Here is a 15,882-nt window from a genome sequence, read left to right on the forward strand (position 1 = left end):
ACACAGGCGCAAAAGTCATGACATAGGCGCAGAATGTCTTCAACACAGGCGCAAGTTGCTTGACACAGGCACAGGTTGTCTTACACAGGCGCAGAAGTCTCCAGAAAGCCCTGCACTACCCTATTTTTGGGTTTTTGACCTGCAAATCAACTCAAAAGCACTCAAAAACACAGTTAAAGGGTTAGATGGTTAGTGTTCAGGTCGGGTTCACCAATTAATGTAGCATAGGAAATTAGGAATCATCACAAACAATATAGAAACTAATCATTAGCTCAATCATGAAAGCACAATTGCAATGATCTATCCTAAACACATTCAATAGAGACATAAAGATAAAACATTCAAAAGTAAATACTATGCAAACCATATGCAGATCTGAATGCTTCCTTCACGCGGCTCCATTGTTCTTCTTTCCTCTCCAAATAGTTTTTGTTGTGGATCTCACCTACAAGTGCACACACATGATTGAAAGCAAGTAGACAAGATGGTTGATCAAGAGTACTCGAAATGTGATTGATTAGAAATTCAATAATCTAATTATTCTCATTCTCATTATTAGCCAAGATTGAAGAAATTCATCCAATTTATAGAAAAATTGGAGAGATGACAAGATTAGCATGATTCAAATCAAATAGAAATTGCAAATCAAAAATGTCAATTATGACAAATTATGACAAATTATGCACCTTCTATGCAAAATTTGATTGATTGATAATTTATGACAAATTATGACAAACTTCTATGTCAAAATTGATTGATTGTCAATTATGACAAATTATGACAAATTGAAATGTCATTCCCATGGAATTAGGAGATGAAATAGGAGGGAATAGAAATTAGATGAATTAGAAATTAGAATTAGGTAAATTAATTAATAATTTGTCATTTATTAATTAATTCACAAAAAGAGGAATAATTAGCCAATTAAATGAACATTTAATTGCGATGAGAAGACTTAGGATAAATAAATAATTTATTAATCCTAGAGAAAGAAATGACACACAAGGTTAAATGATTAAATCATGAAACCCTAGAAGATGAATTAGCAATCTTGATGAAAGATAATTGACTCGATCATGATTCTGATTAACAAAGGACCAATGTGATAAATGATTTGATTGATAAATGCGCCAATTGATGAGGAACAATGACTAATTGATCCAAATTGACATAATTGAGATAGACAATGATCGATGGCAAATCAATCACAAAATGAGAAAATTGACAAAAGGACAAGAATCGATGACAAAATAGATTGCAAAACGACAAGATTGAAAATGACAACGATCAATGACAAATTGATTGCAAAATGACAAGATCGAACATAACAACGATCGATGAAAAATCGATCGCCAGATGATAAGATTGATCAGAGGACAAAACCCTAATTAGGATTGATGATGTCCAAAATGATGACAAATGAGCACGCACATTGATGCGATAGGATAAGATCGACCAAAATCATGATTGAAGATTATTGTTGACAAGACCAAATTTGAGAACAAGATGAATGAAGAATGCAGAAGAAGGATTCAATGCTCGCAAATGATAAAAACCAAGTGCATGACATAGGAGAAATGTTAATGCGACGCAAAAACCTAAAATGAGGCAATGTGCAAATGTTAAAGTATGACTCCGCAAGCGTTGACCATTTTTAGGTGTCTACAGTAAGGTTAAATCATTTAGAAGATCAAATCATTGGAGACAAGAACAAAGGAGTAATGAAAAGAAGAAGGTTGACAACTGATGAGGTATGTTTAATTTATGAAGTTGAACTAGCATCAGTTATTGAAGCTTGTAAAAATGAATGTTGGATGAAAGCTATGGAAGAGGAATTAAATCAAATTGAAAAGAACAACACATGGACTTTAGTTCCCCTGCCTAAAAATAAGAATGTTATTGGAACTAAATGGGTTTTTAGGAACAAATTTAATGAGGATGGACAAGTTGTGAGGAGTAAGGCTAGATTGGTATGTAAAGTATATTCTCAGAAGAAGGAATTGATTATGATGAGGCTTTTGCTCCGGTAGCTAGGATTGAAGTTGTGAGATTATTTCTTGCTTATGCTGCCCATAAGAAATACAAGGTTTATCAGATGGATGTTAAATGCTTATTTTTTAATAGAGATCTTGAAGAGGAAGTTTATATTGAGCAACCTGATGGTTTTTCACTTTCAGATGATAAAAACATTGGTTGCAGGTTAAGGAAAGCGTTATATGGATTGAAACAAGCCCCTAGAGCTTGGTATGCTAGATTGGACAAATATCTTTTGAAGCTTGGTTTCACTAAAGGTAATGCTGACAGTAACTTATATTATAAGAGCATTGATGATGACATATTGATTGTTGAAGTATTTATTGATATCATTTTTTGAGGTGAGGATAAATTATGTATGGAATTCTCTGAAAATATGAAGAATGAATTTGAGATGTTTATGATTGGGTAGATAAAAAATTTATTAGGTTTGCATATTACTCAGAATGATAAAGGTATTTTCATCTATCAAACTAAGTATGCTAGAGAGTTGTTGAAGAAATTTGGTATGGAAAATTCTAAACTAGTTGGTACCCCTATAGTTAGAAGTGGATAATTGACAAAGAAAGACGTATCAGCTTCGATAAATCCTACAAGTTACAAATATATGATTGGAGGTTTGTTATATCTAAATTATACTAGATCGGATATAATGAATGTTGTTTGTATTGTATTAAGATATCAGAGTGTTCCTAGAGAGAATCATGAGTGTGGAGTGAAAAGGATTTTTTTAGGTATTTGCAAGGAATAACTGAGTATGGTTTGTGGTATCCTAGAGACGATGACTTTACACTATGTGCATATACTGTTGAACACAATGTACCACTAAGAGGGGGGGTGAATCAGTGGTTCCTAAAAAAAAAATCTTTTTAAACCAAGCTTGGAGTACCAGTTAACAACCTAAAATCTAAACAATCAAACTAGTAAGATAAGAGTGGATATCAAAAGAGGGAAACACACAAATGCATAACCCACAACACCAGATGTACAAGGAAAACCCAATATGGGAAAAACCTCAGTGACAAGTACTACTGAAGTCTACTGTTGTAATCTAGCCTCACAATGAAACAACATATAACAATGGTTTAGGGCACCAACCCAAGGAGAACCAACCCCTACACCAAGCACCAACTTGGTGTAATATAATGAAATACAATTTTAATGCAATGATAGCACCTAGTTGTAAATGAGTTCTGCAACACCTGATCAATTTATGTTTGTTGGTTATCACCTTCCTCTATTTCACCAGTCCTTCTTCTATCAATTATCAGATTTCTCTCTCTGATCTCTTACCAGTTACACTTTGCCTCTCTTCTATTTCTCATAACCTCACCCTACACAGTAATCATAGTGGGATGCCTTCTTAGCCAAATAATTTCTACTGATACACTTGAATATTAAGACTATAACAGTTCATCAGGTACTCTCTCTATTGGTTAGAACCTCTCACGGGTTCAGCCTACTAACACACACTCTAACTCTCTATGAAATAAATCTTAGGAAGATAGTCTTTCTTCTTGCTCAGGCACTTTTTTCTCTCACAACTTACATCTAGCAGAAAACAATCTTAATCTTGAGTTAACATATTTATCTATGAGGGTTCCCACCAAAAAGAACATTCAAATGATGGCATGCTAGGGTTTTCCTTCACCAACTCAAACTGTATTAGATCTGATATCATCTGTCTTTCTGGAATGGTGATCTGCATCACATGAAACAACACCGCCATCTTATCACTTTTCAATGGTTATTTTCTATTTTTAGATGTCTACGACATGCTTTTCTACGTTGCATTGTCAATCACCATTAATGGTGTTGGTGCCCAAAAATGGGTTTATACTGACTCAAGGCAGAGACCAATTTGTTTTCTTCTAAAATATCGATGGAAAGCCACTTCCAACTATTTAATGTTCTTCAGACTTGGACCAACAATAGTAAGGATGCGAGATACTTCTGCACTTTAGGCTCTACAGAACCAGGGAGGGTGATCCCCATGCCTATTTGTGATTTTATGCCACACTCACAAATTATGCATGAAACAAAGCAGATAATCTCATATAAAAACTTAACAATAAGGGAGAATGCTCAAGAATGGAAAATTCCTCAGTGATCCTCAACTAGTTTGGAGCATGACATGATTAAAACACATGACAACATTCATGTAAAGTGAAAGTATTCTGATATTCAACAAGTTGTAGCAAACCAGTGGTGATTCCAAACAGTAAATAAATACCAAGGCATTCACTTAACTATGATTAGTGCCTTATTCCATTGGGTACATGAATTCTTATTGCATTAAACTATACTTCTGACATAATTTATCTAATAGGATATAACCTAAGATAATATTGCCTTGCAATACATCATATTTGTAATCCCTACCAAGAACTACTTATCAAAATCCTTGTAAAGATCCCTATCACTTTGTAATTTTATTCAAGCATTTAATTGACCCCTTAGACCAAAGCATGAATAAAAATGCATACACCACAACAGTGCACTGAATGATATGTTGGGACCTATAAAATTCTGATGAATTTGGGAGGCCCATTTCTATTTTTTGCATCTTCTATCAAAGGACTACCTAATGGGTCAGATCAATAAGGACTCATTTAAAGGAAGGACAAAAGAAAACCTAGTTTGCATCCTCCCCTCACATGAAAATTCTAAGTAAATGCAATTGGTTGGTGTATTGCCAGTGCCCTTGTGCAGTTCTTGAAGAGGCTTAGAAACCTTCAGGCAAAAGCAAATGGTAGGAGTTGCATGATAGAGGAAAGGACCCAGAGGGTTTTCAAGCAAAGAGCCAAGCGTAAACCATTTATCCCACATTGGTGGTGGGGGGGAGCATTTTAGCATTTAAATGTAAACCACACACATTCATAGTGTCAAAGCTTAAGGGATTTTGACAAGGAGCTAGCTCAATGACCCGGTGTACCCAACGCATGCATGCGCATCCTAAGGCAACCAAATTTTGTAGTGAGCAAGTCAAGGCAGATTCAATGGTGATTGCAGCTGATCCAATGGTGGTTACTAGGTCGCGATGGGAAGCTACTCATTAGAGTATCCATCATTTCTAGGTGACAAAGCAGGCCTAGGTCTAGTGGAGGATCTAGCCTAAAGTGACGTGGCGATAAGTAGCACCCAGTTGGATCCAAAGGTAAATGAGTGGCTGACATGTGGTAGGCCTGATAGAAGGGGTGATCAGTAAAGACTAATTCGAGACCTCACAAATTAAATCAAGTCACTAGCATAAAATGCTAACACCCAAAAGACTCAAGACCATGTGAGTGAGCAGATCTACAGATGATCCAATGGTGGTCGCTAGGTCACGATGAGAAACTTCTAGTTGGTGTATCCCTCATGACCCCACGACAAAGAAGAGCTCCATTCTAGTGATGAACCATGATTGACAAGTTAATGAAAGCGATTAAGGAAGATGGTTCTTTCTAGCGACTAGTGGGGGTCGTGCTAAGGTGTCAGAGTGGAGAGACTAGAATGAATATCCTCGCGATAGGTGGCACCCAGTTGTGAACTCTGGAGCTAATCAAAGGGTGCCATGTGGTGACACCATGGCATAAAATAGAGCCACTCAAAAAGAGAAGGATCAAGCAAGTTGAGAAAGATCCAACGGTTGACTAAGTTGATCGGATGGTAGTTGCTATACCATGATCAAAAGACATGTGATGTTTATTCGCTGTGACTTGGTGATTGAGTGTTGGGGCCCACTAAGAGAGAAGATCAAAGTTGATTGGACAGTCATGGTTTCATTTCAGCCATGAGTCCAGGCCATACTAAGGTGGCAAGACTGGGACCCTGGAGCCAATCAAGGGATGCCATGTGTCGGGCCTATCAGAAAAGAAAGGGATAGAGGTGAGATAAGGTCCAGGAAAGTCGAGAAGATCAATAGTGATCCGAAGGAGATCAATGGTTATCTCCAGGTCACAACAAAAGGTTTCTCCATGGCTAATAGCTACGACTTGGCAACTAAAGGAAAAAGTGCTAGAGAGAAGGCCTCCTGATCCATTGGTGCCAAAGAAATTTAAATATTCAAAAGAAATGATGGCAAGGATGTGCAACTCCCATCAGATATTGCTTCAAGATGAAAGTGGGTTGGTGAGAGGTACTCAAGGAAATGTACATAAAGCATAATGGTGTGTGGCTGTGTGTTTTCTTAAGATAAGAATTCATCAATGCTCTGGTACAAGATGATCCACCGATATTATGAAGTTGCCAGTTGTTGCAACCATTTTTGGGTAATAGGAGCCTGTCCTTTCGACCATTTTCCAAGTGAATGCCTAGTGAATTAATGAGGCACACATCCTAGAAGGAATGTTAGATATCTCCCTCAATTGCAATGGAACTCCTACATTAAATGACTATTAGGGTAAGATTTTTCTTCTAGGTGGTCCGAAGCTTGTTGCATCCTGATTTCTATAAAAGGATACTAAGGCTACCTAGAAAAGGGCATACAATTTTGTAGCTAAACTCTAGCAAAATTAATGCAGGCCTTTGTCTTAGCAATTTATGAGTCAAATATGAAGTACTTGTAACTTTTTGACAGAGGAATGAAATATACAATTCAAAGAATTTAAACTCTGACTTATATTGTCTCTATGTCATTGTACTGGTGTTTATTCCATTTAAGTAGTCAAGGATCACTTATTTGAATGATTTTCTAGGAATCTAATGATGTTGTTTTTAGTCATTTTCTCAAAGAGGAAAATATAAATATACATGAAACAAAATCATCGATATCAGTACTTTTGGTGTGGATTGGATGATGAAGTCTAGTGCAGATTGGGACTCTATATATGGCAGGCATATTCAGGGTTGATAGATCAATAATTTATGATGTGTGTATTAGTTTCTCTTGTCAGATTGTAGTCTGTTATAGATGACTTTGTTGCCCAGATAAGGCAATGGTTTATCTGTTGAGTCTTTGGGTACATTTTGTGATCCTATTCAAAAGATAAAATCAAATTTCCATTTATGTTTTAGTTGTATTGTTCAATAAGGAAAAATTGCAGGAATTCACGCTGGTTTCCTGCAAAACATTTAATATTTTTAGGAGAAAATAGTCTTAAAGGGTTCACCTAACCAAGCTTTTATAAGCTTAAAGTGTAGGAGTTTTCCTAAGTTTGGAACCTCATATTGTTGTCTTTATTTCAAACTTTTGTTTTTCTCTTCCATTGCAGCATAGAGGCAGTAGTTTTCACTTTTCAGGAGAAGGAACAAAAGTTTTCAAAATGGAGAACAACAAAACTGGCAACTCTGTTGGGGAGAGTCAAATAAGATAAGTCTTATACTGAAGATCTGTGTCTTTATTGCATAAAGTATCGAGATCAAGTTCCCTTGGTTTCAGTCTGAAAATTATTGTGCTTACCTTTCTAAAGAAACTCCTTGGTTTATCTCATAGCATCTTATAATACTATGTTGTTTTTTTCTAAAGATCAACAGTTTCATTTTTAGGTGTCTTGTAAGTGATTCACTATGTTAAATTGTATATTTTATTCCCAAGATATTGGGTGGCAACTCTGAAGTAAAAAAAAACCAGTTTTCTTTTAGAAAAAATCATAGTCACTTCACAAGATTAGCAAAATGAATAGGAGAAGGAATAGTAGGTCTTATATGAAGAAAAACCCTCAAGAAAAGTTGCATGAAGGGTTACCTGAAATAGTCAAGAAGGACTGGAGAGGGATTGTTATTCCTGAGCATTCAAATCAATCATGGAAATAGAAGATTAATCAAACAGGCAAGTCTTTTGAGCATCCTGTATACGCAAGACCCAATGCCTCTTCTCATGACTCTGACCATGATATTATGGGTTTTCATGCTGGCCTATTTGGCACTAATAATGATAGCCAAACCTTTCACCCAAGATTGTCTAATGCTAGCTGTAGCGTCCTAAAATTGCGACACTTGCAATTTTGACTGCATTTGGGTCTTCACGATGGCGACGCAACACTGAACCTGAATGGAGACCCCGAAACTTGTCCACGACACCAAAAAACTGCATTTTCAAGCACCCTGGCCTGAACCTCCTTTGCACCCTGCTGTCCCGGGAGGTGGGACCAGAGCGCCCAGTGCCCTGGTCCTTCAGGACCAGGGTGCCCAGCGCCCTGGTCCCCGGCCCTATTTTGGGCCCGGTCTCCTATGGGACTTTGGGTCTTTTTAGTTTGCAAATTGGAAATTATCTTTCCTGGTCGGCCTAAGGTCGGGAAAATCAGTCTTTTAACCCTAATTGGCAAGTATATAAACTACATTTTCCTCTCCCACTTGGGTAAGAAGGTCATATGTGTACAAGTGTGGAAACTATACTCAAGCATTCAAGCATTCAAGCATTCCTTCAAGCAATTGATCATTTCAAGTCTCCATTCAAGGCTAAGTGTTGCATTCAAGACAAGGATTCAACCATTGAAGAGGAGATCACTTACAACATACAACATCTATACCTTCGCACATAAGGATACAAACATCCTTACAACAAGGTATTAGTACTTGTTTTACATTATAGACATTTACATTTACAGCATTGCTCATTTCTTGGTTAATTCCAAAACCGAGGTTTGACCTAAAGGCAAACCCCTAATCCCTAACCCCCCAATCATCTTCAATTTTCTGTGTGTAGGTTGCAGGTACGCGGCTGAAATTGAAGATCTGGAATCCTTGTGCAGAGACAAACAGATCCTCCTTCATTTTGCGGATTTTTCGGAGGACCGTGGCGCTCGGGCGCCATCATCTCGGCAACTTTCGCTCAAATTTGCAAGACAGTGCCGTATCAACATTTTACTGCTAATTCCAGGTCCACAGCTTCATACTGTATTCCTATCTTAGTTTATAAGTGAATCTTTCTCACTTTCTATGCATTCCTAGCTTAATTCTTCTATGCACATTCTTTACAAAAGAGGGTAGCCTTGCTGTCATAACCCTTGAAACTCATTTAGCATCCAATCTTGCATTGTGTGGGATTGGATCTTGTGGGTTTCAACCCCTCTTTTGAATGTAAAGTCTCTCCCCTAAGGGAAAACCATCAACCCTAGTGAATCTCCCTTCTTTCTCCTTGGAGTTGGAAGAGGGGAGAGCAACTAGGGTTCGATCACGATTTTCCGCTTTACATTTTGGTGAACCCGACGTGAACATCCTTTATGATTATTCATGGTTAGATCTGAAAATTGGATTCCTTGATTACATTTCCATGTTGATCTTTTGCAAAATTTTAGAGGTTAATTGCATAAAAACCCTAAATTTTCTTTTTAGTAATTAATCTTGTGAAATGTCTAAATGTTAATGCTTGTTTCAGATCTACCCTTCTATTACAAATTATCAATTCATATTTGTGCTTTAATTTTGAAAATTAAGTGGTTAAGTGTTAAAACCCTAATTTTTAAAACCCTCTTGATTCAACCTTTGTTCGACAATTTCACTGATCAAAACATCTCCAAATCAGCTGTAACTTTGGATTCCGCAATAAAATCACAATATCTTTCATCCCTGAAAATTTGGAAAAAAGTTGCGAGGACCGTGTGCACTCCGAGCGCCATCGTCCCCGACATTTTTTCTGAAATTTCGGGAGCTAGATCTTACTGTATTTTCCTGCTAAAATCCAGAATTTTGGCTGATTTTATCAATTATAACACTTTCAAAATTAAAGTCAAAGTTGGTCTAGGGATTGCTTGGATTAACGCTTCTAATCATTCAAAAATCATTGAAACTGAAATTTTGTGTCAAAATTGTGTTCTTACTGTCCTAAATCTGAAAAGTGTGTTTGCATTCATTAAAAATTTCAGTGCTTTATTTAAATTCTTGCAATTTGTGACTTTTGAAATTAAGTGCTTAATTACAACAACTTCAATTTCCACTTTCAAAATTGAATTTTGCGTGAAATTGAGTCAACTTTTGAATTTCAAAACTTGCATTGCTTTCGGTATTCCCTCTAAAATCATAAAATTCAAAATTTCAGTTTCCCTCTCTTTTTCAAAATTCAAATTTTTGCATTTTTCGACAATCTTGGTAGGGTTCAATTTCGAGATTGCAACTTTAATTTGGCCTATCTACAGATCGTAAAACCACTCAATTTTTTCAGATTAGCTCTAAAATCATCATAACTTTCATCCCTGCAAATTTCGAAAAAAGTTGCGAGGACCGTGTGCACTCCGAAGCGCCACGGTCCCTGACATTTTTTCTGAAATTTCGGGAGAATGTCCTGATTGTATTTAACAGCTTAAATCTGGAAGATTGGCTGATTTTACTGAAAATTGCTACCTCTAAATTCAAAACTTTCTCTCTCTCTCTAGTGCATGAGTTTTACAACAATAAGCCCTACTTACACTATTCCCGTTAGACGAAGCCGTAGAATTAAGTCTTTCCGAGGTTTAACTACTGAGGAGATGGAACCTAATTTGAATAGCCTTTTTAACGAGGACATGGGTAATTCCTCTAATCCTCCTAATGATGAAGAAGCTCTCCATGAGGTTTCTGAAGAACAACTTTCGAAATTGGATAACCAATTTGACGATTTTCGACAATGGATGTCTCAAGAATACCCCGATAGTCAAGCTCTTCCTTTAATTGAGGGTCTAAAACGTATGCTTCAAAGTGATAAGAATGGAATTGATATTTTGCATGGTATTGCACACATTGTGGATTCGAATGTGATGCCTATGAAGAATTGTGCTGAAAATTTGGGTTATACACAACCTCCTACTCAAGTCAATCATTCTATTCCTTTGATGACTTCTATTGCTAGCATACCTACCTTTACATCAAACATAATGGCTACTTCTACACAAGACATTCCTCCTGTGATCACTAGTCATGGGGGCAATCCTTCTTCTTCAATTAATCCTCTTCCTTCATTTAATCCGACTTCTTCATTCATTCCTTCAATGAGTGTCCCTATTACATCTCCACAAATGAACATGATGCAAGGGGGAAATTCATTCAATCATTCCATTCCTCCTATCCAATCATCTCCTATGACTAATTATCATAGAGTCCCACCACCTTACTCTTTACCTTCTTTCAATAACATAACACCTCCATCTCAATCTAACACATCTAATATGAACTCTTCGACTGAAGTGACCATTAACAATCTTGCACAAACTGTCTCTTCTTTACAGCAACAAATTGCCTCTATGAATCAATCTAAGTTTAGTGTGCCCACATTTGATGTTGTGAGCCCACTTTCTCTTGACATTGTTCGAGCTATCCCTCCTAAACATGTCGAAATTCTGCATTTGGAGCTTTATAATGGTAAAGGTGATCCTCTAACACATGTTAAGACTTTTCAAACAATCTGTACTGATTTTGCCTATGACCAAAGGTTGCTTGCAAAATTGTTTACTAGAACATTAAGAGACAAAGCCCTACAATGGTATTGCTCGTTGCCTTCTTATTCTATTACTTCTTTCGAACAACTTGAAAATGCTTTCATTCAACAATTTCAAAACAATATAAGTCCTAAAGTTACTTTGATTGATTTAATGCATTGTAAACAAGGTGTTAAAGAAAAAGTGACTGATTTCATTGGTAGATATAAGCATTTGTATGCTCAAATTTCTTTTCCAGTGCCTGACAATGATATTCAAAGAATCTTTATTTCTAATTTACAAAAAGACATTAGAGGAAAACTCCTATTTTCTGAGTTTACTTCTTTCCAACAGTTGTGCGCAACTCTTCACAATTATCAATTGACTGTGAGTCAAATGGAACAATCACATCCTATGACTCCGAGTGATAAGGGTGATAGTAGTCAACAACCATTTGGGAAGTTTAAACCGAACAAAGAGTCCATTAAATTCAATGAAAACATCATCAACAACAATGTGAATGCAACATCAGGTGTGTCTCCTATTTCTAAGTTTTTCAAGAGAGAAAGAAAGTTTACTCCTTTGAATGAATCATTGCATAGTATTATGAATAAGTTATTGGAACAAAGTGTGCTTACTCTTCCTCCTATAAGGCAAATTGATCCTGCAAAGATTACTTCACCTTATTTTGATAACAAAGCTTTTTGTCAATTTCATCGTCAGCCTGGGCATGATACTAAAAAATGTTTTTCTTTAAAGGGTAAAATTCAAGATTTGATTGATAATAATACTATTTCTATTTCTGGAGTGAATGATAAAGGCAATACATCTATAGCTCCTCCTAATCAAAATCTTCAGATTTTCACTGATCCATTACCTTCTCATACCTCTAATGCGATTGAGACTAATGATTCCTCTATTTCATCTGATGGTCTTGTGTCTATGACTCCGAATGTGATTAACTTTGTAGAGCAGCAAGAAAACCCTAAAGAACCTTCCATCACATTTGATTCCAGTGAAACCATTAGGGCACCTGATGGACCTTTATACATAGTTGCAGAAGTCAAGAATACACCTTGCCGTGGAGTGCTTATTGATCCTTCGTGCATGATTAATGTTATTACTGAAGAATTTCTTTTTACTTTGCAATTGAATCAAGTGATTTATGACAAAACAGATGTGATTGTGAAACTATTTGATGCATTTTCTTCTCCTACAATTGGTTCTATTACATTGCCTATTGAGGTCCATAACAAATCCCTTGATGTGAACTTTGCTATTATTCCTTCTTCCGAACAATTTCGTGTGAAGCTTGGCTATCCTTGGCTATCTTCCATGAAAGCTATTGCTTCTCCTATTCATAAGTGTTTGAAATTTCCCCATAATGGTGAAGTTGTTACTATCAATCATAGTCTCTTTAAACCAGCTGAAAGAACTTCTAGCGTTCCTATTGATTACTTTTGGCCTAAACAATTCCAATCTCTTCCTCCGTGAAGTGATCATCTTTTCAAATCTTATCAAAAGTGGAAAATAGATATGATCCTATCTCTAAGTGAACCTAGAACACCCAAACTTGATATTCCTATCGTTCTTGAGAAGGAAGTTCTTCCTTTGAAAGATAAAACTAATGTCTTTCCTCAAGAAGATTCCCAACCCGTTCCCATGGATGTGATTATGTCTATGCCTAATAAACCTTCTAAGAGTAGACCTATACCTCCTCGTCATGATGGACTTGGTCTTCTTCCTAAACCAAATATTCCTCCTTTGTATGGAGCAGTCTCTCCTCCTTCTTTTTATAGAGAGAAGAGACCTTCTTCTTCTCCTATTATCCAGCCTAAGAGACCACAACATAAACACCCAAGTGCTAAGGATGAGAACATTCCTCCTCCTCAATCTTCTTCACTTCCTACTAAGACTAGACGAAATCGTTCTGCACGTGAACGCTGATGAAAGCGTCATCTTAGAGCTCAAGCAGCTGCTTCTCAAACTTTGCAATCCCCAAAAACACCTTCAACAAGCATTATTCCATTTTCTCCAAAATCTCCAAAACATAAGATGCATGATGGTCTTGATCTTGTGCGAATTAAAGACTCTATTTTTATAAATCTTGATGATGCTATAGATGAAAATGTTATTCATGATGAAAATGTTACTTCTCTTGCTTCTGATAGTGAATATGAACTTGTTGATATTGATAACCATTTATCTAATAAATTTTCTAAAGCACTTATCCTAGCTCCTAGACAAGAACAACGTGGCTTGGAACATGAACATAGCCCTTGTTTGGATCTTGTGATAGCTCCATCTGCTGTGTTGAATGTTCCTCCTCTAGCGTGTTCCCTGCCTTCCCGAAACATTGATCAGCAAGATCGGGGGGTAGATGACGTGCTAGACTAGTTACATTAGCATAGCAGATTCTCTCCTCCTCTCTTGTGTTACTTCTTCTATACATTATTCTCATTCTTCTATTTTTTGTCCTTGGTGTTGTCTACTTGAGGATGATGCAAAGCATTGAGATCTCTTTTGGTCTCTCTCATGTTGACTCAAAAGACACATGTGTTCCCTTCTTCTAGGTGACCTTCCTTGATTGGGGAATGAAGAACAATTATGCATACATACATATGATATACATGAATTATCATACAGCATACTAACCCCGAGGAAAGTGAATTCACCTCGTGCTTTGTGTTTTGTGTCTATTATCCTTGGGTTTATCTCACACTTGGGGGCTAAATCCTTGCAATAATGTGCTCCTTTCCTTTCTCATTTCTTATGTGTATCACTACGTTAAAACAATCACCCCCGTTGAGGTGTGTGCGATCGCTTTAACGTAGGGGGGCATACACCCTGTCTATCCCTTCAGGATACATGAAAATTTCTTGGAGAACTCAGCTTTGCCTTGAAAATTTTCGCTTCAGGATACATGAAAATTTCTTGGAGAACTCAGCTTTGCCTTGAAAATTTTCGGTATTTCTCTTGCATGACTCATAGTGAGGGAACCTTACTACTGACAGTCATGGTTCACCCTCATGATCTTCCCTTTTACTTTGTCAATCGAAGTCATAAGATCCTTAGTCCACTGGGGGCTTGGTGTGTCTTGCCTCCTTGACGTGGTGAAAGTCTTTCAATATTATTTCCTTGTACTTTACCGAAAGTATGAGCATACATACTCCCGCTAAAGTGGGGGCTAAATGTAGCGTCCTAAAATTGTGACACTTGCAATTTCGACTGCATTTGGGTCTTCACGATGGCGACGCAACACTGAACCTGAATGGAGACCCCGAAACTTGTCCACGACACCAAAAAATTGCATTTTCAAGCACCCTGGCCTGAACCTCCTTTGCACTCTGCTATCCTGGGAGGTGGGACCAGAGCGCCCAGCGCCCTGGTCCTTCAGGACCAGGGCACCCAACGCCCTGGTCCCTGGCCCTATTTTGGGCCCGGTCTCCTATGGGACTTCGGGTCTTTTTAGTTTGCAAATTGGAAATTATCTTTCCTGGTCGGCCTAAGGTCTAGAAAATTAGTCTTTTAACCCTAATTGGCAAGTATATAAACTAAATTTTCCTCTCCCACTTGGGTAAGAAGGTCATATGTGTACAAGCGTGGAAACTATACTCAAGCATTCAAGCATTCAAGCATTCCTTCAAGCAATTGATCATTTCAAGTCTCCATTCAAGGCTAAGTGTTGCATTCAAGACACGGATTCAACCATTGAAGAGGAGATCACTTACAACATACAACATCTATACCTTCGCACATAAGGATACAAACATCCTTACAACAAGGTATTAGTACTTGTTTTACATTACAGACATTTACATTTACAGCATTGCTCATTTCTTGGTTAATTCCAAAACCGGGGTTTGACCTAAAGGCAAACCCCTAATCCCTAACCCCCCAATCGTCTTCGCTTTTCTGTGTGTAGGTTGCAGGTACACGGCTGAAATTGAAGATCTGGAATCCTTGTGCAGAGACAAACAGATCCCCCTTCATTTCGCAGATTTTTCGGAGGACCGTGGCGCTCGGGCACCATCGTCCTGGCAACTTTCACTCAAATTTGCAGGACAGCACCGTATCGACATTTTACTGCTAATTCTAGGTCCGCAGCTTCATACTGTATTCCTATCTCAGTTTATAAGTGAATATTTCTCACTTTCTATGCATTCCTAGCTTAATTCTTCTATGCACATTCTTTACAAAAGAGGGTAGCCTTGTTGTCATAACCCTTGAAACTCATTTAGCATCCAATCTTGCATTGTGTGGGATTGGATCTTGTGGGTTTCAACCCCTCTTTTGAATGTAAAGTCTCTCCCCTAAGGGAAAACCATCAACCCTAGTGAATCTCCCTTCTTTCTCCTTGGAGTTGGAAGAGGGGAGAGCAACTAGGGTTCGATCGCGATTTTCCGCTTTACACTAGCATTTCTGGGAGAGATAAGCATAGTATAAGTAATAGACCCAGTTCCATTCCCAAAACTATGGAAGAAAATATTAGCCTGATTGATATGGACCAGTTAAATGTGTCTAATTCAGAGGAAAC

This window comes from Cryptomeria japonica, chromosome 7, assembly GCF_030272615.1.
Source record: "Cryptomeria japonica chromosome 7, Sugi_1.0, whole genome shotgun sequence".
In the NCBI taxonomy this organism is placed as follows: Eukaryota; Viridiplantae; Streptophyta; class Pinopsida; order Cupressales; family Cupressaceae; genus Cryptomeria; species Cryptomeria japonica.